Source organism: Paralichthys olivaceus, chromosome 1 (assembly GCF_024713975.1).
Source record: "Paralichthys olivaceus isolate ysfri-2021 chromosome 1, ASM2471397v2, whole genome shotgun sequence".
Classification (NCBI taxonomy): domain Eukaryota; kingdom Metazoa; phylum Chordata; class Actinopteri; order Pleuronectiformes; family Paralichthyidae; genus Paralichthys; species Paralichthys olivaceus.
This window is the reverse complement of record NC_091093.1, coordinates 8,277,603-8,302,164: the sequence shown is the minus strand read 5'-3', so window position 1 is coordinate 8,302,164 and position 24,562 is coordinate 8,277,603. Positions and strand designations below refer to the sequence as shown.

The window sequence follows — 24,562 nt, the reverse complement described above, 5'->3', positions numbered from 1 at the left end:
CACTCACTGTGTTAATACTATGACAGTGGCTCACATTCTGTAGATGCCTTAAATGGAAAATGTTACTAAGCCATAGTCAGTTCTCAGTGAGAGTGTGTAGGTACAATGATTTTTTAAAAATAGAAAAGGGTGGTGCTGGTCACATCTCCTCATTATTTTGAGTCCATGTCCTATCCATTAATATAGATGAGGCAGGATTTATAACCTTTACTGCAGCCAGCCACCAGGTGGCGATCAGGATGCTTTGGCTTCACTTTTGGGGAGCTGTCATGCTGTCCATCTTTACACAGTCTTGTCAACATTAACAAGCTTATGAATTGACACTGCAAAACTATTACACTGGGTTAATGTATCCCAATTAGCCTTCACTACAGCTCTTTAAACTGATACTCATTGAATTCACAGACAAACAAGGTACATATATCTTAATATTCAAAAACAATGAAAACATTCATTATAGTGTAAATGTCTTTAAAGTTACAATCATATTTTATTCACAGTGATCTGATTTATCGCCTCTCTGGTTTTGGTAATGCAAAGGGGAAAATAAAGGGACAGTTCACCGAAAAATTAAGATCTAATCAACACTGCAGATGGGGGGGGAGTGAAGTGTTTGAGTCCACAAAAGACTTCAGGAGTTTCTGGGGTAAGTGAGTAAATAATGAGTGAATTTTCATTTGTCTGTGAACTATACCTTCAAGAGGATCTTCAATGTCAGTATGATTCATCCTGTGAGAACCATTCATGTTTCTACAAAGTAAATTCAGTAACTACACCAAAGGTGGCTCTATAGAGCAGCAGATCATTGTCATCCCTAGAAGCATGCAGCTCTAGCTTATAAAACGTCAAGGTGTATCTGAGAAGGCTATCACTGACAATTCCATTTAACCAGAGAGTCTGTTTGAAGGGAGCTTTAGGCCTGAGGCATGGGAACCACAAACCCTGCTGACATCTGTCAACTCACTGTACCAACTCTTACTGATGGACTACAAAGAGCTAATGGTCAATGTTCAAATCAGAACAAATCTGACCAGAGTTAGTAAAGTCAGCAGTAACATCACAGACCTGTTAGATCTAAGCTGCACCTGTGACTCAAGACAAGAACACTGAACATGACTCAACAAAAAAGTAATTTTTGCAGGAAATGGAGTTTTACAAAGATTGATTAAACCTGGAAATACTTAATCAGCTGTCCACTGTTAAAGAAGAAATTGGCTCAGAGTCGACCTCAATCCAAAAAGAGGTTCCGCCGACCAAATTGAAATCCTCAAGGTGAGCCTGTTAACTTGAAGAATAATTAGAATTTCCCCACTTCTCTACAGGCTATAATAGAGGAACCCAGTTGACATTAAGAACTCAAAGCCAGCTGGGATTACGTTTGGTTTGATTAATGACCATTAATATGCTCAGTGGAAAGAGATAAATCAGCCTGATTATACATCCGTGAACAGGTCCCATATTATACTGTAAATTAAACAATGTACATGGGGTTGTTTAGAAACAGAAATTACTTAAGTGATGCTCCAACAGAGAGGGCTGCTTATTTGCACAATTTTCCCTGGTACAGATATAGGAATACATTCTTGTACAAATATGTGTTGAAGCCTCCAGGTAACAGCGTCTTAAACAGCAGTGACTTTTGGTATCTTTCAATGTGCTCATAACTATTACTAAAGTAGATACTTGGTATATTCACCTTGAATTCAAACAGGGTAAAATATTCACAGCCATCGCACACTCACTGAAAAGACAGTCACAAACATGTGAAAACGATGCGTTAGCCGCCAAAATATCTGCCAACTGCCTCACTGCCAACACTTGACTTACAAATAAATGTCTTACGTTATTGTGTGTGTCCCCTGAGTCATGGGACAAGGAAATTATGGTCTTGGAGGAGAGCTGGAGGGGCGCTGGAGCCAATCCAAGCTGACCTTGGACGAGAGGCGGAGCGCCCCCCCAGACAGGTCGCCAGCTTATTACAGAGCCAACATTAAGAGACAAACAACCATTCACACTTACACCACATTTACATCACCAGCCAGTTTAGTAGAACCCAAATCTTGGTCTTTGGATTGTGGGAGGAAGCTGAAGTACTGGGAGAAAATGCATAAAGACAACACACAAACACCATTGTTGTTGTGAGAAAACCGTGTAAAACACCCCAATTTTTAGGAGTGTGCATCGATAACTCCAATCGCTGGTGAGGGACTTTTTCCACTGTATGTTAAAACAAGACTAAGAGTGTACTGTCAAGTTAGAAGCCAACATCAGAATTCTAATATGCTCACAATGTTGCTGCTGCTAGGAAGGTTTAGTGTTCACCATATTCACCTCTTCAGTTTAACATATTAGCCTGCTAGCATTTCTTACTTAGCACTTAGCAAAATTAGTCATTCTTTTATCAGATAATTGGTAAATAGAATTAAAAACTTGACTATTTGGTGGCCATAGATGAAAAGATCATTGGGATCATCAAAGTTGTTACAATTCATGCAATATCATGTAATATCATGGCAAACTACCCAATAGTTTAATTATCCACATTCCACAAGCTTTGTATGGATTGTGCCAATCTACACATCATGTGAAGATATTTAATTGCATGAGTTAAAATAATTGACCAATCAGTATTGGTAGATTAAAAAAATCAGAGGATAACCATATTAGGATTCATCATGTGGTGACTATGGATAACAGTGTCTAATTATATGTCAAATCTATAAAATAGTTGACATATTTCATTAAAAAATAAATAATACATCAGTTGTAGCTGAGATATTTCCTCATGGACCACAGTGGTGAACCTAACATTGACCAATGTTCAGTAGCCATGCTGCAAACATGGTTAAAAATCTGAACCATTGACTTATTATTTGTCCTCGTTTTCTTCTCCACAGTCACTTTTACATGGTGACATGAATGCTCTGTCGTCATAGTGTTCGTTAGTGTTCAAATCAAAGTATGATTTTTTAAAATCCATAAACAATTATGGAGTGTTTCCTGTGCAAGTACAGAATAAAAAAATGGGGAATGTGATAACAGAGGGAGACTTCACAGGATAGCACGGCTGCTTGTGTGAGACTGCAGTTATAAATATATAGTGTTATGATCCAGAAGTATGTTGCCTTTGTTTTCTGAATTGCATCATGTGTTTCAAAGACTGTTCCAAACAATAAAATGAACTAAGGGTGGTAGGTGTTGCTTTTTTTGTTGCGTTTTTTCATTTTTTAATTGGATTTTCACAAATCAATTTTGTAGTGTTGTGGTATAATTTCACCAAATGTTCAAAAGTGTTACTCAGAAATTAATATTTTACAAATAACACAACAGCTTTGTTTTAGAAAAACAGTATATTTTATCAGTTACTACAGTTTTAGATATGAGCACTAAATCTTTGATTTTATAGTTAAAGTTGCAATAATTAAAAATTAAGACCCACTATCCCAACAATAACATCTTTTAATTCCCAGATCTATTTCTACATCAAACTACAAACCTGTCTCTTTTCACTACATCCATTTCTCCCGTATTCTGTCTTTTCATTGGAGAAAAAAAAATATTTTTTCACTAGGACCATGTGGGCATCTCACAAAATTATAGTAAACCAGACGGCAGACAAGAGGAAGTTATCTGCTAAGAGTGACCATGATCATGTTAACTATAAACAGTAATTTCAGTCTCAATTGTTGAACCAACAATTAACTTATAGACACTGAATGCCAACGTGTATCTGCAATTCAAAGGAAAGTATTTATTTTCTGCTAAAACAAATTCTTATCCTCAGTTGAAAAGCCAACAACTGAAACAATTCAACATGAATTTAACATCTGAGGTCATTAGTACAAAGCCCTCGACCTGTATTTAATGATCCAGATGCTCAAACATGACTAGGATCACAGAGTATATGAAACTACCAGGCAGGTAATGAAAACAAGAAGGTGCTGGTTTGATTTCCAGAAGCAGCTGGGAAAAGTCTGGCCAGAGAAAGGGAAAGAGCAATGCTGTCCGAGCCTCAGAAGCTGTTCACAAGCCTTCAGTGGCCTTGGCTGGGCAGCTCCCACGTGTGAATATCTATTGTACAGTGCTGAATACCTGAACTAAGCATTATAAAGCAAAGCCTTCACTCAATATTACAACCTTGTCTCCTAGGGTTTACATTTGAATACTACAAACCTGCAAAAGCAACAACCCAGGCAGGCAAAGAGAATACACATTTATAACAACAAAGAATGTCATAAACTTACAGGTTGTCAGAAACATGCTGGAAGAGCACCGAAGAAGAACAATTACAAAATAAAACAGGAGACAGCACAGGGAGCCACACAGCATGTAGATATTGACATTTTTTTACAAATAAAATGTCATCAACATAACAATGAACCTTTTGTTATGAATATATCTGGCAAGTCACAAAATAAGTGATGTATTTCATGTTTTCTTAGCAGATGAATGCAACTAAAGAATGATTGAACCCTCAGTCAAGGTTAAGAAAAGATTGTGGTTGAAAACAAATGTGTTTTCTTCATTGACATTTAACCAAATCTACCTTTAACTGCTTTTGCTGCCAAAACCTCACCACACAATATGAACCTTATAAAAGAGTACTAACACAGCTTCACAGGATGTCTCTGACATGATGTTTGGATCGAAAGATGTTATTGATATTATACTAAAGGTAAAATGGTAATGCGGACTGTGGAGTAATTCTGGATGTGCATGATCAAATTCCTCTATCCTCCATGTGAACCTGCCCTTTGTAATACCTGCTTTAATACCAGGCTTAAATTGCCAAAGCATAATAGACTCACATCTGATTAGGAGATGATTAACAGTGATTCAATGTTAATGTAAATTTCTTATGGCTGCATAAATTCGTCATTATACGTATCAAACACCACATACCAGATTCTGAAGACATCAACACAGAGCTCAGACACTAAGACTTCAATTCATCTTAAATATTAATAGGTTTCCTTCATTAAAATTGAATGCACAGCACTTATATTGAGGAAATACTACTCCACTGCTTAACGGCAGGTGTATACCATAACAAGATGCAAGAAATTAATTCCACTGGCTAAGTTCTCTGGGAAACAACACGGCTAAAAGCAAATGGCTCATATTAAAGTTTAATTGAGTTTTCTACCAAAGTGATAGTCGCGGTTCATTAACCTGGGAACTCAATCCTTCTTTTGTTGTCTTTCTTTGTTGAATGTTAATATTTAAGGGGGAAAAGAAGTCACTTATATTATTCAATTATTTAGTTGTACTATGTCTTATATTATTTCTTCAGAATTTCATTCCAAGACCATCAAGTTTAAACTATGTTCCAGTTACTTCTGCGTGACTCCAATTAGTGCTCATTATTTGAAAATGAATTACAAGAATGAGCAAAACATGCAGTTTAGTTTGTGATAGGACTTTCGTTAAACCACTTCACAAATGTAAATCATTCACACTCCATTGCTACAGCTCTTCAGACAGTCATGTATGCAGCTAATGAGCACTCTGCTTGTCCTTGAGTTAAAGCTTTTTGTTAAAGCACTTTAAGTATTCAGCTGATGAAAGCTTCTAAATTCTGATCTTGACATTCAAGTGACTCATCTCTATTACAGAACGTATTGACACTAAACCCACCCCTAATCTGAAAGTGTGTGGCACACACAGCAGATTAAATAGTTTTCAAAGAACATTCAAATGATGTCCAATTTAACAGTTTTGGGTTAAGTTATGGGTTGATATGATTTACCTTGTCCATTATACATACTGTATTTGGTAGTGTCATCTCCTGTTGGTGAAATAATGCCAGGTCACCATTGTGCAGTTTTTACATTTTTCCAAAAAAAGATTGGTTTTTCCTTGTTGTGGACATACAATGACACCTGTGATCAGCAGCGTTTCAAGGGACTTTGGGGGCCCCACAGTTGTTCTGGCCTAACATCATCAGGGACCCCTCTCAGCTTGGTGTCCCAGTCAATTGCCTGCTTTGTCTGTTGCAACGCCCCTGCGATTCTCTACTGTCCCCGATTTACATTGCACCACGTCTGTATTCTATTCTTTCCTAAGTATAATGCAGCAGCAAGTTGGCTTCTTTTTGTCTCTCTTTCGTACACCAGTAGTGAGTGTGATAAAAAAAAAGTTTAATAAAGCAAAATTGAAAAACCTCCAGTGTATATACAACTGTTATTAGCCTGTAAACCAGCAGTAAGAAAGGACGGCAGTATGGTATCTTCAATCCACACAAAGGGAGAATATGTGGTCCAAAATGTACAGACAGCCTGTAAAATGGCTTATTAAGGATGAATCCAAGGCGCAAAACCAAAACACATAATGAATTCCATGTGAAGCAAACTAAGTGAAAAAAGCTACAGGCCAGTTTTTGAACAATTTTAAATGATCAAATAAAAATTAACAAGTCCAGGGTATTTCTTATCCAGCCTGCCCAAATGTCTTACTTGTTCAACTTGTGGTTTCATTTGCTTTCAGCAGATCAAAGTGTCAGGCTGGAGTGAGGTGGCCGGCTGGATTCATCACAGGGGCTTTCAATACTGACTTGAAACCCCTGCCCTGGTCAAAACATACTCTCCCCCCACCCACAAAAAATCCTTTAATCTTGAGTCACCAGATGCACTGCCTTCCTGTGAGCACATCATGGAAAATAGACACTGAGGTGATGTCTTACACAAGGAAATCAGGTAAGTGCACTCATTAGTCATAGGAGATTTCCAGCAGGGTCGAAGAGGGCACATATTGTGGGTAATTAAATGTGGTAAATGAAACGCTAATTGAATGAGCGACCTACTGCTTCTGATTCTTGTTTAATTCCCGAGAAGCAGACAGAAAAAATGGGATTCATTTTCTTTTAGGAGGAGGCGAGGGGGGTTGTTGTAATTATGGCGCCACATAAATTGATCACTTTTTCAATCAACATTAAATAACAATCAAGGTAGATGTGATTGTTTTGACTCAATTAAAGAGGAAAGAGGAAACAATAGGTTAAAGGCAAATTAAATCGTGAACAAATGCATACGTGATTAATGAAAAAGGTATTACCTGAAAAACAATGTGTGAATGCATTTGTTCAATAGGGAATAAATGTCTAATAAGCTAATTTAATGATATGCCTGTTTCAATTAAAGCAACAGGTGAAAGCTAATTTGTGTACAACACATTGCCGTACATTTGTCTTGTTTACAATCTTACATGTAATTGCTGTGTGTCAAATTCAAATCCGTGACTTTTCTCAACTTGTGATGTATTGGCTTGATAAAAAAGTTTGACTGAGTCATTTGTCAAAAGGTTTTATCTGACAATTAAATCCGAAGGTGTTAGTAGAGGCCACAGATATATTTCTCAGCATATTTGTCAAGCCCTAGTCTTCAGTGTACATGATTAGTAATTGAAACATTGTGCGCCACACTAAACTTGGGTTGGGGAATAAACCAAAACTATATTGTATATTTATATACAACATACAGGCAGTAAATGTATGTAGAAAAAACAAGAGGGAACAACACACTGCAACCCAAGGAAACGCATCGAAATAAAAAAAATAAAAAAACATGATCAGTTTAACAACACACCTGTTTCATTTGGTTGTGTTGTGAGCATTTGCAGCATATTTCTGTATTTGGTTATTAAGTATTTGCAGTACAACGACAGCCCCTCCTCCTACCCACCTGACCGCTCTGAAAAGTAACAGTGCAACAATGTTTTCTGGACTTGGTTTAAAGGTACAGTGTGTAGAATTTTGTGATATCTAGTGTTGAAATTGGATGTTACAGCTGAACACCCCTCACCTCACCCTCTCCTTCCGAACATGAAAAAGAAACTGTGGTAGCCTTTAATTGTCATAAAAACTCAAAAGGTGTTTAGTTTGTCTGGACAAATGTAAAAACAAATGTAAAAAATACCTCCGTAGAGAGGACCCCCCTCAATGTAAATATAAAGTATTTAAATATAAAGGACCTTTTCGAGGATAAAAAAAAATTACAATTCATACAATTTAGATGATATGAACTAGTGAAAACCTCATGAGAATTATTCTACATTAAATTTCTGCCAATAGTTCCTTTTCACCTAAATCTTACACACTGGACCTTTAAGTGATCAAGTGTGCCCTGACTTTGTGCATGGTACTGATTTGCAAAGTGATGCTCTGGTAACTGCCTTGGCTGTGATAGAGCAAAGTGGATATGCAGATGCCTTGTAACCTGACACATTACAGTCAACAGGTATGTTTGATGTAGATGAGGGTAAGGGACCAACAGAGTCAATCATATTCTCAGATGACATCCAATTGCATGAATTTACAACAGAGCAAGATTACCACCCTGATCAGGCTGAGCTGACATGTAGGAGACGTTTTGATGAGGACAACGGTATCTCGCTATTAGTGTGGCCAGGAGAAATGTTGCTGTTATGATCAGACACCAACATGACTTATCACATTTCCATATGAAACCTGGGTACTTTATTGTAAAGGTCAACAGGGACAACAACTTGGAAGATTAGCTCTCCTACAGACTCTTCTCCAAGAGGGAACTCAGTCAACTGATAACACTGAGCCATAACCCTCACCTCTCCCACTGGCCCAAATCTTTTCAACAGCTCAGTTGGAGAAAAATCGTCCCTCTCTTTTGCCACTAGCTCAGTCTGTGAACTTTCTTAGTAGTCTTCTGGCAAAGAGTATGACAAGTCCAAACACTTGCTAGTGTTTTCACAATACCAACATTTTTGTTTCGGTACTGATAGTGAGTCATGAATTTCAATACTGATACTTTTTCTATACTTGTCTTAAAAAAAGAGAGTTGCTCTATCTGAGCAAGTGGCACCAGACTTCTGTGGTAAGTGATATATTGGTCATAGCAGAGGGTTTAAATAGTTTGCGAGGCAACCAGTAGTGTGCAGAATAATCCTGGGTTTGAGCTCCATCATATATATGATTTTTATAATTGTAAAGATCAAGATCAAAACTTGTTAACTGTAATAAAATAACGACTTATTATAGATGTACATGTGACATGTGACAGCTTCTGCAAGAAAAAAACCTCACATATACAGAGAAAACAATCTTTCAGCACAGTTTCAATGTTTATCTGTCGAATATGTTGTAGGACACCCGTTTCTTTTGGCCCAGGGCGTCTTTCATAAAATACAGACACTAATAAAATGAGGTATTTTAATGTTTTTAACGTGGTGCCTTTCTAGTATCAGTATATCGTGCAACACAACTTGTTGCACAGGGACAGAAAATGGAACCATACACAAAATGCAGTATAGGTGTGGACTTGAGAAACTGAAAAACTACTTCCTGTCAACTACTCACTCGAAGGCAGAGTTATTTCCTGAGGAGCCACCTGACCAATACGAGGCTCTTACTGAACAATAACCACCTGCTCCTGGGAAGCCATGGCCGCAGGTTTCACCAGTTTGGAGGCCGTCCTAAGTTTCAACACAAGGCACACATCTTTTCAGTGGCCCCTTGCCTGACACTAGGCCTGGGCCGATAATCAATAAATCAATTAATCACACGATAAATTAAAATGAACTTGATAATTTTTCCGGCCTCGATATATCGCCATGTGCATGCGCGTTTGTTTTCCTCTTCTCTCGCCTCCAGGCTGGCTGACAAGAGGGTTCACTCTGTGCTCGGTCTCAGCACCTGGGGGCGTTGGTTGTGGAATGAACAGAGTGAACCCTCTTGTCAGTCATCCAGCCTCTTTGTCTCTGTGGGGGGAGGCGGGGCCACTAGCATTAGCCAAACATGCTACACACACAGAGTGCAGCGAGTGTGCGTCGTGCGGAGCAACGCGAGGAGAAAAGATGATTGCAAAGTCAAATGCCACAGCCCCGGTGTGGGAATGTTTCGGCTCCAAACCGAATGAGCAAGGTGAGCCCATCAACACGGACGAGCCAGTTCAAAAGTGGTGGCAGCGAAAAAAGGCAACACAACAAACTTGCATGCCCACCTAAAGCATCACCACCCGACCCAGTGTTCCCAGCTGGGGAAACAAAGTGCACCTCGAGATGCAGAGCCTTCGTCCCGACAGTCAACACTCACTGAGGCGTTCGGTCGACAAAGTAAATATAAACGGAACAGCGCAAAATGGTGTGAGCTCATTGAAAGTGAAGTTCGCTACATCGCAAAAGGTAAAAAAACACTGAGAAATAAAAGTTTATTGTCTTTGAAAGGGTGTGCATTATTATGATATATTATCATGTTGACAATAATATCGTTTATCGGCAATAATTTGTGTGACAATATATCGTCCAGCAAAATTTGTTATCGTCCCAGGCCTACCTGACACTACCTGCAAGAGTTAGAACTAAGTGTTCTAACATGATAACTAGACTTGTGAAGAGCTGCCTCATTTAATTTTTGGACTTTCCTTGCCAAAAGTAAAGCCACTCTTACTTAAAGATACAGTGTGTAGAATTATGTGATCCCCCCAACAATGCTGCAGACATTCTCTCTCATACACTCAACAGACAGACTTTGCTTTACCAGTAAGAACCAACTCGTAAAACATAGTTCTGTCTTTGAATGTTTTAAAGTTTAAAGTTTGAACAAATTTTTATAATTCAATCTCTTGAACTAATAAACCAGTTTCTGCTTTGTATGCAGCATCAGCAACTCCTTCTGCTGCCCAGAGTTAACATCCCTGTACCTGCTTAAAACTCCAGCCTCAGACAAGCTATTTTTCACACTCCTTTTCTGGAATCTCAACTTCATATAGTGCTCAACAATCCACAAACCTCGACTGAGACACATGGGAAAGCCAATCTCGGGGTAAAATGTGAGCAGGAGTAATATCCCTATTCTGATGCTAACTACAGCAGACAGATGTAATTCTATATGACATCACGATATCGACCCTCTCTGACTGCAGGCTCCTGCATTAAGTGGCCAGGTGAACCTCTGCAGAGAGAAAGGGCAGGGTCGTAACAGCCTTAAACTTTCATGAATAATTTTTTGGCATACAAGCAGAAATCAATTGATTTGCAACCCGTTTTGTTTGTGTACAATTTACTTACATATGCTTTGAATTCATTGAATTGGGCGTATGCCATTAAAATTTTAAACCTCAACCAACTTAAATTTGTGTTTTTCCCTGATACGGCTCGGGTGACAGGTCAACGTAATCGATGACGTTGATTAGATCCTTTTGCGTAACGTGCGTTGAAGCATCATAAGGACCATGGCTGCGCACAGTCAAAGCATGGATTCACCCAAAGAGCAAGCTAAAGCCAAAATAATTGCCTATTATCATCTAAAGCATATAGGTCAACAATATGTGGTCCACAGTCCGGACCGGACCTAGACGCCATTCTATACAGACCAAGACCTATTATGAGATTTTGATGGAGCGTTTCTATTTACGGTAGTCTTATTTTAACCTGTGCAGCTTTTTCCTCTTTACGGTAGTAAATCCTGGCAGCACATGGTAGAGTTTACTTCTAAAGAAATATTATACTGTCTTTACATTTATTTTATTTGTCAGTTTTTTGACTTCATGCAAATGTAAATATAGGCACTAGGCTACTTCAAAATATATGGCACTGAATCATAACACAAATAATCGATGCAGCCCTATTCCCTGATTGCTCTGTGAGGAAACGATTAATGCATTTGGGCTCACCTTCAGACTTAGCTACCGCTGCATCCAAGAGACAGAAATGCGTTGCCAAGGCTTTACTGACAATCTTACTGTAGGCAAGATAAATTAGTGTAATTAACTTGGTCAGCAACACCCTGGCACCTGGGCATGTGTGCTTCCAGGAGAGTTAATGTTTTAAGAGCCCTGCAGTGCAGCCAGAAGTTGGCAGCGAGCACGTTCATGTCCTTGGTCCTTGGTTTTCAAGGCACCCTGCTGTTTTCAAACTTAGAGAGCACCTGGCCCAGCATCTGAACCAGTCACCTTGTCAGCCTGAAAGAAAAGGCTGTTCCTCACCCTGCAGCTTCTCTGGGGCAATCAACATCCTCCCCAGTTTTAATAAGACACAGACGAAACCTGCTTCTCTTCAGGCATTTTTTCAGCTCCAGGATAAACAAGCATTGTCACTGCTCTGCACACAGTGAAGGTGGCAATAAGGTCAGTAGCTCTAAAAGAAATACTGACATTACAAACCAACTTCTGAGCATCTGTGTCTCTGGATAAAAGTCTGTTTTATTCCCCAATTCATCAACCTGGAACCTGAGCAGGAGACAAGACAACAGGATTGCGTTAACTATTAGGCTACTTCTTAATGTGTGCATTCGACACATGGCACACAATACTGCATTTTTATATTCACATACACAAAAATACTACAGCAACAATTACAGTAAATGTCAGGGACACAGGCAGACTGGTAGTATTTGAATTCAAACAAAACTGTGGTAAGTTTGCAATGTCTGCTTATTGTCAAGCCCAGCGATTGTATAACTCTGTTGTGCATTCAATCTTTAACCCAGGACCAACCAAGGACATGCACGAGGCTGAGCAACAGCCTATTAGCCCTCTTATATACACATATTTGTATTTCTTTTTCACTGTTGTGGCTGCAGGAGGAGACTACAGCCGAGGACAACAAAGAGCTAGATTCAGACAACCAGCAGCTGAAGCATTGTGATAGAAATGTAAAGCAACTAAATCATGCATAAATAATCTAATGTGAGATAAGCTTGTTTTCTTAGAATAAAATTGTTTCTAATCAGGCCGCAAATGGTAACATTGTGTTAAAGTTTCATAAGTATATATCAGGGGCTCCAGTGCAGAGAAGTAGGGTGTTCAGGTAAAATACTTCTGATAGCTTTTGTGAAATACGTTAAAGAAATCTTTGACGTTAGTTTGTAATCATTCTATATTCTAGTAGAAATTACCTTTCGCTGTCATATTCTGAGGCTTTACCAGAACACAATGAGTCAAGCTACAGTCGTCTACACACACTCACTAAACACTACACTCAGTAAACTCAGTTGTCTTTGCATTTTTCTTCACAGAGAAGATAAAGGCTGTTGATTCAGTCAGACCTTCACAATTGAAATGATTGGAATTGTTGAACCGGGAAAGTGCATATAAGGTACCTGTTATCTTAAATAGCACTTCTACCATGACCAAGCAACTTTGATTGGAAAATTTTGTGGACAATATAGACTGTATGCAATATATACTACATCTAATTCCAAGTTTAATAATTTGATTTAAGAAGAGGCACAACCCTGTCGTTCTAGAGCAGAGAGAGAAGAGAGGCAAGCTGAGCATCAGAAAAAACATCAGACAAGTACATATGGTCAGGGCCGAGTGTGAGGTAACTTCTATAACAAAGTGCCATGCAGTGGGATGAAGTGAAAGATGCTGTGGAAATTGTCTTCTTAGGGCGTTTTCACATCAACACAAGTTCCAAACCAAGGTTCATGTCTTTGTTGCATTGTTTACAATTGATTGACAGAATGTTGAATGACAGTAAGTCTTGTCGTCATCGCCCACACACTGTGTACCTATAATTGACATTGATTTGTTTGTAGACAGGTGTGCGTATGATGATGGCTGGTTATTTAATATTTTATACTAATAATATCATTATGATTTTAGTACTAGCAACACTTACTTCAGATGCAGTACTTGACACTACTTTGAATGCGCCCAATGAACATCCTCATCATTCAGAAATTATATTGTCCCAGACAAAGACCACAAGCCACTTTCTTCATCTACTATTGTTCAATACTTTCTTTATTTCCTGTAACTGGCCCTAAAGTCAGACCAAAGTTACGACAAACAGAACTAGTTTAGCTTGAGCTCGACTGAGACTAAACTTTGGGTCTGTTGTTTCGGACCATTGGTTTAGACTGTGGTCCGAGGCACCTTTCAAGGCTGTTATTTTGGTTTGGACAAAACTGAACGGTCCAGACCAATATGGTGCGGTATTTATGAAAGCACCCTTAAAAGTACACTTAGTTTGGCAGGATTACTCTAGAGCATATATACTGTTAATACATATATAACCACGTGTAAAGTAACATAATGTAAAAACACCAGCCTGTCAAAATGTCTGTGTACTTCCCTGGATCTAACCAATAATACCAGACTTCAGAAAGATGTCTTCACTCTGAGGACAGCTGTTCAAAACCTCTTCACACCCAGTGTCCTGTAATGCAGCTGATGACTTAAGTGCCTCTATCCATAGTTATTGATCACTGTATTTTATCTATAGTGGCAGAGCAGTCAGTCCGGATGATCTCCTTTGCCTGCAGAGTGCCTCAATACACACAGCAGTGAGACAGTGGCCGCAGAAAGATGGGGTCATTCTGTTGATTGCATTTACAATGACAAACATGTTGCTCATTTGATTTCCTCTGGGCTGATTTCCTCTGGGCTGATTTCCTCTGGGCTGATTTCCGCTGGGCTGCTCTGCATCAGCATGATAAATGTATACTGTATTTGTATATGTGTCTCTGCATTTGATTGTTCAGAGATGGTAGGGTTGACATAAGGATTCTTTCTCTCTCTCTCACTTACACAGACACACTTTCTCTCACTCTCTCTCTTACTGGCTCATCTGTCTCCATCTCTTCCTCCTGCTTCTCACATATCAACATTTTCATTTTCTCTCCTCACTCAGATATCCTGCCCATGCCGCCTCCCTCTAATCCTGCCATGGAAGTGACTCACATTACAACATTCTTCAGTTTAATGCACTTTAATAGCATTAATATCTGCTTTTGACTCTTCAGCCGCAATAAACACTCCTAACATCTTAAGAAAGCCGCTTAAGCACAATTGACATGGCTAGTGTACCAAGACAGAAATTAACTGCGGGTGAAAAGCAGAATTACATTGTAAAAGAGTAATCTGCTGTTTTTTTGTATGTTGGCACCCACTCGGCACAGCGTGGCACATGGTGTACTGTAAACAGACACTGAGGGAACTTAGACAAGGAACAGCCAGCTCCCTGCAGTGCTTCCTACTCATTCTCACTCACTGTGGAGGAGGCCTGCAGATAGGGGAAGAACACAAGTCTCTGCCACCTTCTGTGCCATCCATGTTGCCGTGGCAGTGACAGCCAAGGTCAGCAAAGGAATGACAGAGGGCTCCTGGGCGGAGATAAGACTTTCACAAACATCTGAACCAGTGAGCTGCTTCTCGAAGGTAATAGAATCCTGCCTGTGAATTATTCAGTGGGTCTCCCCCACCCTAAATAACAGCCGGCACGCATTGTTTGACATCCCGAATGAATAATTAAGACCTGACCTTTTGTTCCCATTAGAGGTGATAGGTTGATAGTGCCATGCTTTGTGGGTGAGGCTGTTTGACAATGTGAAGGTGTTGTGTATAAGAATGAGGGATTTTCTCTATTAAAAACTCTCAAGCACAAGCAGTGATGCTAAGAAAAGACACGTCCCTGTGGGATTCATTGATATACAAAGACATAGATGCAGTCTCCGTTGATTGTTGCTAAAGCACAGCCTGAAACCATTCTTTGTCACTACTCCCATGCTCTCATATGAATCGTACTGTAGTTTGTTCCTCATACATCAGAGGGTTTTTGAGTATGCCAGTCAAGAGCCTATAGTCAGCGCCGTGAATCAGAAATGATGTATTAACACAAAGTCAATCCCAGCTCAGCCGCCTAGGTCCAGTTTCCTTGTGTTCCAGTGAATTATGGTTTATTTCAGAGTCTTGTATTTCAATGAGGTAATAAATCACAGAACCCTGGACATCACCAAATGTATATAGTACATTCAGAATGTAAAACTTTGCGCTACTGCTGTGCACCGTGCATCTAAGACAGAGTCTACATTAAAGATTGACTGTATTTCGAAGCACGCATGACAGCTCTTCCTTGGAGATTGATTGATTGATGGATGTGCTTAAAGCGACAGGATGCCATAAGTTGTTGAGGGACTGTGCAATGCATCTTTCATGTGAATGTTTCATTAACACAACCTGGGTATAGTAGCACTGTGCCATATGACGATAAATGTTGTGTAGGATGGAGGATAGAAAAACAACTATTCCATGTTCCATTTAATATAATATTCTCTATAATATCACTCTATCATTTCATTAGTTGTGCCACAAATCACTGTTATATTTTCATTATTTGGATGATGCTTTGTGTTCAGGTGAAAACAGGGACTGTGCATGCAGACAACACAAACATGCAGGAGATCATGACACAGAAGAGAAGAAGGAAACAGCCATAAATGTATCTGGATATGAAATGACTAAGAGGATACCAGATTCTGGTTATTTTGCACAACCCTACTTAAGGGCTGGGCCACTTGGTCCGAAAGACTCCTGCCTGTTGTCCGAGCATCGTTACTGATGGTGTGTTCGGACGAGAGACATTGTGTAGGCCTGTGCTTGGCGTTCAAATGGTGAAGTCAGCGGAATGCTGCTGCTAGGCAACGGCAACAAGAATGCTAATGTTACTGAAGCCACAGAAGCTAACAATTTAATAAGCTAGCAGGCAGGTAATTTAATGTGGGAAATACAAAGGAATAATGTCAGTGGGTCAAGATGAGGCTGTTGGTAATATTTTCCTCAGGCATGTTATAAAATTCAAAAGAAAAACTTTTCCACAGAAATTACAATATATTAATTTTTTAAACAAAATATCAGTAATTACAACTTGTGAACATAAAAATAATGACATTAACTTGATACCATGATTTTAAAATGACACGTCGTCCTCTCAAAGATATGCTGTCATTTGTGTACTGTACGTTGAACCTATTAGCTGAACAATTGCTTATTTCCATCAGCATTAAACAGTTATTTATTATGACACTTCAGTGTTGTATTAATTGGAAACAGTTTGTTACAGCAGCTCAAACTGTCAGCAGAGATGCTCTTAAGTCTCAAGAGGCTTTTCTGCAAACAGGAGGACAAAGGAAGTGATTTGATGAACGTTGGTCGAGAAAATCGAAGGACGGACAGACAGGGAGGATTTGGATGGCTTTATTAGTGGGATTGAATTAGCAGAAATCAATCACTTTATATTATTTGTGTATTTGTGAAACTATAACTGAGAGTTACTGGATTTGTTACAAATACACAGCGTGTGCATGAAGGACATTAGAGAAAGCTCTGTATTGTACGGCAATTAACAGTTGTGATGGAAACAAACATATTAAATACGGTTGCTATGTTGAATAGCTAAAGTTTCTATGTAGAATAATACATTCTTGAAAATGGTGCCAGAAGGTGAGCATCACCTGGGACAGCTTTATTGTTCCTCTTTCTTTTTAGGTTTCTTGTTGTAAGACTATTATTTGCAAAATACTGCTATTACTGTTTTGCTCTCAGTCTATAAAATGTTCTGGGCTAGACACAAAACAGTCCAGAAAAGCTTTGCACTGAGGTATGACGACTGATTCCTTCAGTGTGCGGGGAAGGAAACCAGAGCAGCAGTACGACCGCAGCGAAACACTCGGGAGAAAGCCACACTGGCGCGAGCACAGATTCCAAGGCAAGAGAGAGAGACCGTATTTATAGTCAGGGATAGGAATAATTCATTGTGATCAAAGTGCAGATCATGCTTCGTTCCATCACAGAGCAGATGTGGCGGAATGAAGAGAGCGTGCACTCTCTCCGTCTGCTCACTAGCGGCTCCCCCAAATGGAAACAGTGAGGCAAAGTTCTCTCTGCGGCACCGCCATGTGTTTTGTCATCTTGTGCAGGTTCTCAGGTGGATCCATGTTCGAAGGGGTGCCAACCGTTAAAGATCTAGTGATTTAAAATTAGAGGAGGGAAAAAAACAGCCTCCCACACGCAGCAAATCCTCTCAATCAGAGCGAGGAGTTGATATCAGATTCTGAGCTCACAGCAGGTAGTGTGCCTGCAGCTGTGTGCCGTAAAGCACATACATGACGAGTGCTGTGCGTCACATGGCTCCTGTACAAGCATGTGAATAAAGGAGCTCAGAGTCAGAGGTCAGAGCCGACTGAATGATTGAACAAATGCGTTAATAACATATGTGAGATAAGACGCTGTTGGAATTGTTTATATGTGGAAATTAATTATCATCAGAGAACACTAGTATTATTATTAAGACCAATATGCACCGATCTCTGAACACACACACACAAACACAAGCATCCCTCCATACCAGTTTCTTATTTTTCATTTTTCTCTCATGCATTCTTTTTCCCAGGGACACACATTCCTTTTATCCTTCCTCTTTTTTAGTTGTCGGTCCCTCCTGCTTTTCTCTCTCCCAGTAATGCTTTCTCTGCGATCGCACACTAACTCACACAGACACACATGCCTGCTTTTTCCTAGTTTCATTTTCTCTCTCTCTCCTCCCACACACAGACACACACACATGCGCCTGTTTCTTCTCCAACCCTTTCTGCATCCCTGTCACTCCTTCAATAAACACACACACACACACAAATACACAGTCGCACAGACATACAAGCTCCTTCATCTTCTCTTTTATTTTGTCTTCCTCCCACACTTTTCCTATCACTACCTCCATGCACACACACACACATACACACACACACACACACACACACACACTCAAACACACACTGAGGCGCTTGTTTCATTCCCTCTCATTTTCTCTCTCACCCTCCCTTTCTCTCCCAATCACTCCTTCAGCACACACACCCTCGTACGTACCTCTTTTACTGTTTCTCTCATCCCATCTCCCTCCCACAATCACTTAAACACTCACACACACACTACCGGCAGTCCAGCTTCCCTAGCTCCCAGCTGGGCTTGGACAGCTCTCTTCCTCTAGCCTCTCTGGGCCATCTGGAGTGCAATGTCCCCGCTCCGCTGGTCCCCTGCCAGCCGCTGAGCCTCCCAGGATGAACACAGCATCTTCAAGCACAATTTGTACGCGTCAAAGCTCTGCTGTGTGTCCAGTGACCCAGCTGAGTGAAGTCATTGAGGCTCACATTTACCCACCTCAAAGGAGCCTCATTCTGCTTTGATGACACCTGCGCTCGCCGTCTCTCTGGATGGAGGACGCCTTCGTAATTGATTAAAGCTGCTGAGCAACCTTACCAGCAATTACAGCCCTTCTTATGATCTTGCAGAGGGTTTGTTTTTGCATGAGGAGTGAATCTAAAACCTGACACAAAGGTCAAGTACCATAACAAGATTTTCAGGAAAAAAAAGGACCTGTCTCCAGCCTAAATTACGACATGTGGTGAGATTAGGGAGGAAATCCTATTTCCTCTAGTGAAGACATGCAGGACAAATTTAATCAGGCACGGACTCCAGCAGAAATGCTCATCCGTCCATGGTTTAAGAGGTGAATCAACACGTAAGTGGAAACCATCTCTCAAACAGCAGCAGAACCTGTATTATATTATGTTAGATCATCTGACTCTACAGTTTTGTACTATAGTATTTTGCTGGTCAAAGTATTTTATACTTAAGTATAACTTGTGGATCTGAGCCACCAATGTGCAAACCTCAATTCGAAGTGAATTCAGTTAATGATTCAAATAACAAATGTATTTCAATACAATAGACTGGTATGATTGTGCTCATAGCTTTATCATGCACTGAAATGAAATGCAACTCAGGTCATTCAGCCACAGGTTTAACACCTCAAAAGGGTCTTGTACTGCTTTGATGACTCCCACGCTCCCTCTCAGCTCCATGGAGTAATTGATTAAAGCAAGCAAGTCACAGCACTTGCAATTACAACGCCGTTTTAGATCTTTTAGACTTTAGACTTTCTTAACTGACCACAGATGTTGAATAATGAATTGAAGGAATCAAAGGAAATCAAGCAGGAAATGTTGTGTTAGTTGCTTCCTCTGTTGTTGTTTTGTTTTTGTTTGTCTAGATTTGGTACGGGCAGCTTTTATTCTGATTTCTTTGGACTGCACTCCCGGAGCATCTCCAGTGTTACAGTCACCACACAGCTCAAGGTTGTGTTCAAGATGCTAAAGCAAAATCATTTATGCTACAAAAGTGGCATAACCCAAAAAATACGTGCCCGGGGCCAGTTTGCGTGCAGTGGCTATTTTTGTAGTCTAGTAAACACAGCGATCCAATGCGACACCAAAACAAGAAGTGCACACAAAGCTCTGCACTGATCTCCTCTACTCTGATTCTGCTCCCTCCACAGGTTTGACCCAAGAGAAAAAATTATAAAATTCATTGAGCACTGTGGGATGAATCACTTCCTCATCGTTGCTCCAATAATGTAGGAAAAGACGACCTGTTACACACAAGTCATACCTTGACATGTGTGAAAATATAAAAGAGCCCAGAGAAAACAAATTGCTCAACAGTATATTTGAATTAAATTAAATAAACTCTTAATATATGTACTAAATACCTATGAGCAGAATTTAACAGATTAGGGTCAAACTTCCTCTGAACAAAGCACTGAAAAAATAACTTTCTTATTACGAATCAATAGTTTGTTCAACTACACAATTACTAACCCTAATGAAAACTACTAATAAGAAATTATGCATTTTACTAAGTTGGTCCAAGAATTTTCTTTTTTTTGCAGTTTTGCAGAAAACAGCTGAAATGTCTCTGAATTGAAATGTTGAACACTTAGTGAGCAGGATCAATGGAATCAACAGGCGATGTGTGGGTCCTTTCATTTCCTAAATGTAAAATAATGCAGCTGTAACTTTGTACAGCTACACTCTCATCTGACAGACATTGAGACCAGCAACACATCAGACGCTGGGAGCGTCTGAGGATGGTAACAGCCAACAAAACCTCAAAGACCTGAGTGGAAGGCAGCTTCTCCGGACTTACCTTGTAGGTGGAGCTCTCATATACCATGAAGCTGTGGAGCAGCTGTGAGGAGTGAGAGCGTCTTCCTCCTCTTCACTAGTTGATCAGCTAAGTCCCTGTGTGTCAGCACCGCCGCCTCTTTGAGGAAGAGGAGGAGGGAGGAGAGGATGAATGATGCAAGTTTACGGTCGACGCTGTGAACGCATCCACCGTGCACACTGCGAACGTAGCTCCCTCAAGTTTGATGCCGCCTCGCTGAAGATGATGCTGTGGGTGGAGGAAGCATGACTCGGTTGCCCGGTGCTTTTCAGAGAGAGAGAGAGAGAGAGACAGTGTGGCCAATCACGATGCCGCTCGCGCTTTTACTCTCACATCTTTGCGCAGTCCAGAGGAGTCTCCAGGGACAGGGCGCACGTCTGGGTGCCTCTTCCGGGCGAGCACGGCTGCACTGTGGGGTTGTCTCTGAAAAAACTGGCTTCTCCTGCACACTTTGGTTCGCGGTGCTTCCCTTTGTCTCCAAGGCGGAGCCGCTTCTGCTGCTGCTGCTGCTGCTGATGCTTGCTGATAGGGACGGAGCTGTGGAGCTCATCCCGCGCACCCACTGGCTACGGGCGCGGAGCAGGAGGAGGAGGAGTGTCTCTGACGGTCTGAGTTCATTAAAGACTCTTCTAATATGGATGAGCTCCGTGTCTTTCCCTTAATGCAACCCGGGTTTTTGATTTTGTCCTGTGGTGCGCATCCCTGTTCGATGCGCTCTGCAACATGCGACTGAGGCTGCACAGAGTTTACACTACATGCATCTCCCTCCATCACATATGAGAGACACAGCATCTGTCCAGTCAATGAAGTCATCAGTTATGAAGTAGTTGTTGTTAGTGTTTGTTACTTGAATTGTGATTTAGAAAGCAGAGGTGCACTGCATGTCGGGATGTTTGTGGACATATGATGCTGGAAGTCAGTCAGAGTTGGGGGTGCTGAGAGAAAGTCCATGTAGTGTTAAACACAGTGCAGCTGGGCAACATTCAATGTCTTGGTTTTCATTTGAATGGCCAAGAACATTTTATATATATTTATAATAAACACTTGTTTTAGAGGATTTTACAACAGACAGCAAACCTGAACACCAACCTGCTGTATGTCAAAACAGCACAGCAGCTTGTGTGGAAGGTCAGCAGTAGGAGTTCCGTCTCACTGTATCTGTGCCACATTCCACATTTCAAGGTCAGATAAGCTTCACATATACACTGATTTTAAAAATGGAATCAAATTTTGTATATAACATTTTTATTTATTTTTTCTAACCTTATAGTTACAGCTTCTCGCCAGTAGGGGTTTCTGCAAAGCCATCCGCACTCCTACCTCCAGCATTCTTGTTTGTGTGAAATGATTTCACCAACAGCTGTGTTCACCATTTACCATAAAGTCAAGTCAAGTCAAGGTGCTTTAATGAGGGTTAGATTGGGAGTAGAGTTGGAGAGGGCTGTGCATCTGCTGGTCCTATAGCTTGATCAGATTGGGGGGCTCTGCGTCACAGTGAAATATTCATAGAACCAGTTATTGTAAAAAGGGTAATGTAATGTATTTGTGTTTTAAATATTTTTGTCTCTATAGACATTCTTAGACTGGTAATCATGATCTTTTCTCTAGTTTTTTCTGTACATTTTTTTTTACTTTTTAACATTTTCACAGTCCAACTCAAAAATGGTTCTCTCACTGAGGGATGGGGCGCTGCCTCCCAGCCACCGCCTGCATTAAGTCTGTGTGCCACTCTTGCCAGTTTAGGATCAAACAAACGTGAGGACCCCTGCTCAACATGCTATCATGCAAGACTGTCAGTAACAAGCATTACATCAGCAAACAGTGCATGATTACTAGCCCTTACTTGACTCATTTGGAAGGTTGGTCTAACGTTGGACTACAGAGACATTAAGTGCTTAATGTGTTCAAAACACCAAGTACCCAAACATGTTCAAGTGTGTGAGTGAATGTTTTATGATTGGATAAATAAACCTAGCTACATTTTTTATGCCACTTAGATGTTCAGTCCCTTATGTCGCATTGCATTTTGTTCCACCTTTCCACTTCTACTGTTCCAGCACCAGACACACAAAGCCACAGCACACATGTGAGAGTGAACCTGCTACAAGTTTTATACCTTCAACAACTGCCCCACACGTGCACACTGCGATTGTTATTGATTTCAGGTACTGTCATTCTGTTTCATTGTGATAGCATCAAACTGCCCCTACAACACGTCTGCCTTATCAAATTAAGCCCTAATGTAAAACATTACAGCCTTCAGCCAGTGACCAGCCATAGGCCGCAGAAAAACACACACACATTAAGCTATGAATTTAATCTTGCACTGGTTTGAATTAAATTATTTTTGTGCTGTCATTTTCCCTAAAAAAAGGATGCATAGTTGGAGAAAATAGAGCTTTATGAAAAGAGAAAAAATGCCCTCTGGAATGGATATCAAAAGCCAGTGGATGTGCATAATTCATCTCAGACTATTTCACAAAGCCCCACAGAAAGGCTTTCTCTAACCAGTTTTTTCTTTGCCTTTTTTCCCCCATTTTTAAAAAACTCTTAATATTAGCACCCCACAGGAGGAACACTGTTGACTTGGATCTACTGAGGCAGTTTGGTTTTCAGGTTTGTTTCCTGAGTAACAGCCAGAACAATTAAAAACCTATTTTCAGAACACTTTGAAAAGTCTATTACTGAAATGATGAGTAAGTAATTCATATCTCAAACTGCTGAAAGGGCTCAACTCTATTAACTGGTTATAAATATCAGCTATTGGAGTCGGTCAAAGGTTTTCAATATCTGAGTGTCATTGGTTAATTCTATTATATTGAAAAGAAGTATAGTATTTTATCTTGATCTATTTATCTGTGGATTTTATTTATGTGATGACTCATGTTACCATGCAGTATTTGGTCATTTTCAGAATTTTTACATCAAGGCGATTCATTGTGTCTTTTTATGTACTGTATTGTATTCTTTTGTGTTCTATACACCAGTGAAGGTTACATTTCTTCTTTAAAGTATATGTTGAATCCTGAATGTAGCTTTGATTAAAAGAACCAGATTTGTGAAGTGTGCCAGGATGTATTATTGTATCGTCAATCAAACACAAGACAACAATTCAGTTTTGTCTGTGTGTTTTTTTCCCAGGGTGTGGCTGCTAAGAAACAATAGGAGGCTTCAGCCACCCTCACAGGCTCCTCCTGACTTGAGCACACCCCCCTCTGCTGGTGTTAGGCAGCAAAGAACTTCTCTTTTTTTTCTTTTTCTCTTGTTGGCTTACTTTGGCTGCAGGGACTCTGGGTACAAGTCCAAGAACACTAATTCAGACCCACAGGAAGGCTTTGCTAACCACTGCAGCACAAGCAGGCTTTATTGTGGAGCCTTGTTAATTCACAAAGCTGCTGCATGTAAGTGGGGCAAAACATAGCCCAAGTCCTGAAGATCTAAGAGGCAGCAGCACAGCAGCTGCAGCGTGTGTCTGCTGGGACTGTGGGCCGCTCATTCACTGCGTGTGGTATCAGCAAACCTGATGAGGAAAAGCACTGGAAATGATCAGAGCTGCTTATTTGGCATCAGTTCCGGTGAATAATCTGTCGGCTATATTGTTTTATTCGGCACCATTTACAAAGTAGTACTTTCTAACAAATATCTCACAAAGCATTACTATACTCTCATATAATACTGTATCTGTATTTTGTTACAATAAAGAAATATAATGCATCCTCTTATTAACAGACAAGGAAATTAGTGAGAGGTGATTATGTGAGTGAATGATCAATGAGATTTCTAGGTTTTAACGCCTTTGTTTAAGATTC

The 24,562-nt window shown here is 40.2% G+C and overlaps 1 protein-coding gene across 1 annotated transcript in view; it reads right to left on the bottom strand.

Moving 5' to 3' along the window:
• Positions 1 to 21,348, bottom strand: part of LOC109624922 (carbohydrate sulfotransferase 8) — a 166,609-nt gene extending 145,261 nt beyond the window's left edge. The window contains exon 1 of the mRNA XM_020079851.2: positions 20,736 to 21,348. The gene's annotated coding sequence lies outside the window, so the exon portion shown is untranslated. The remainder of the gene's footprint in view (positions 1 to 20,735) is intronic.
• Between the last annotated feature and the right edge of the window lie 3,214 nt (positions 21,349 to 24,562).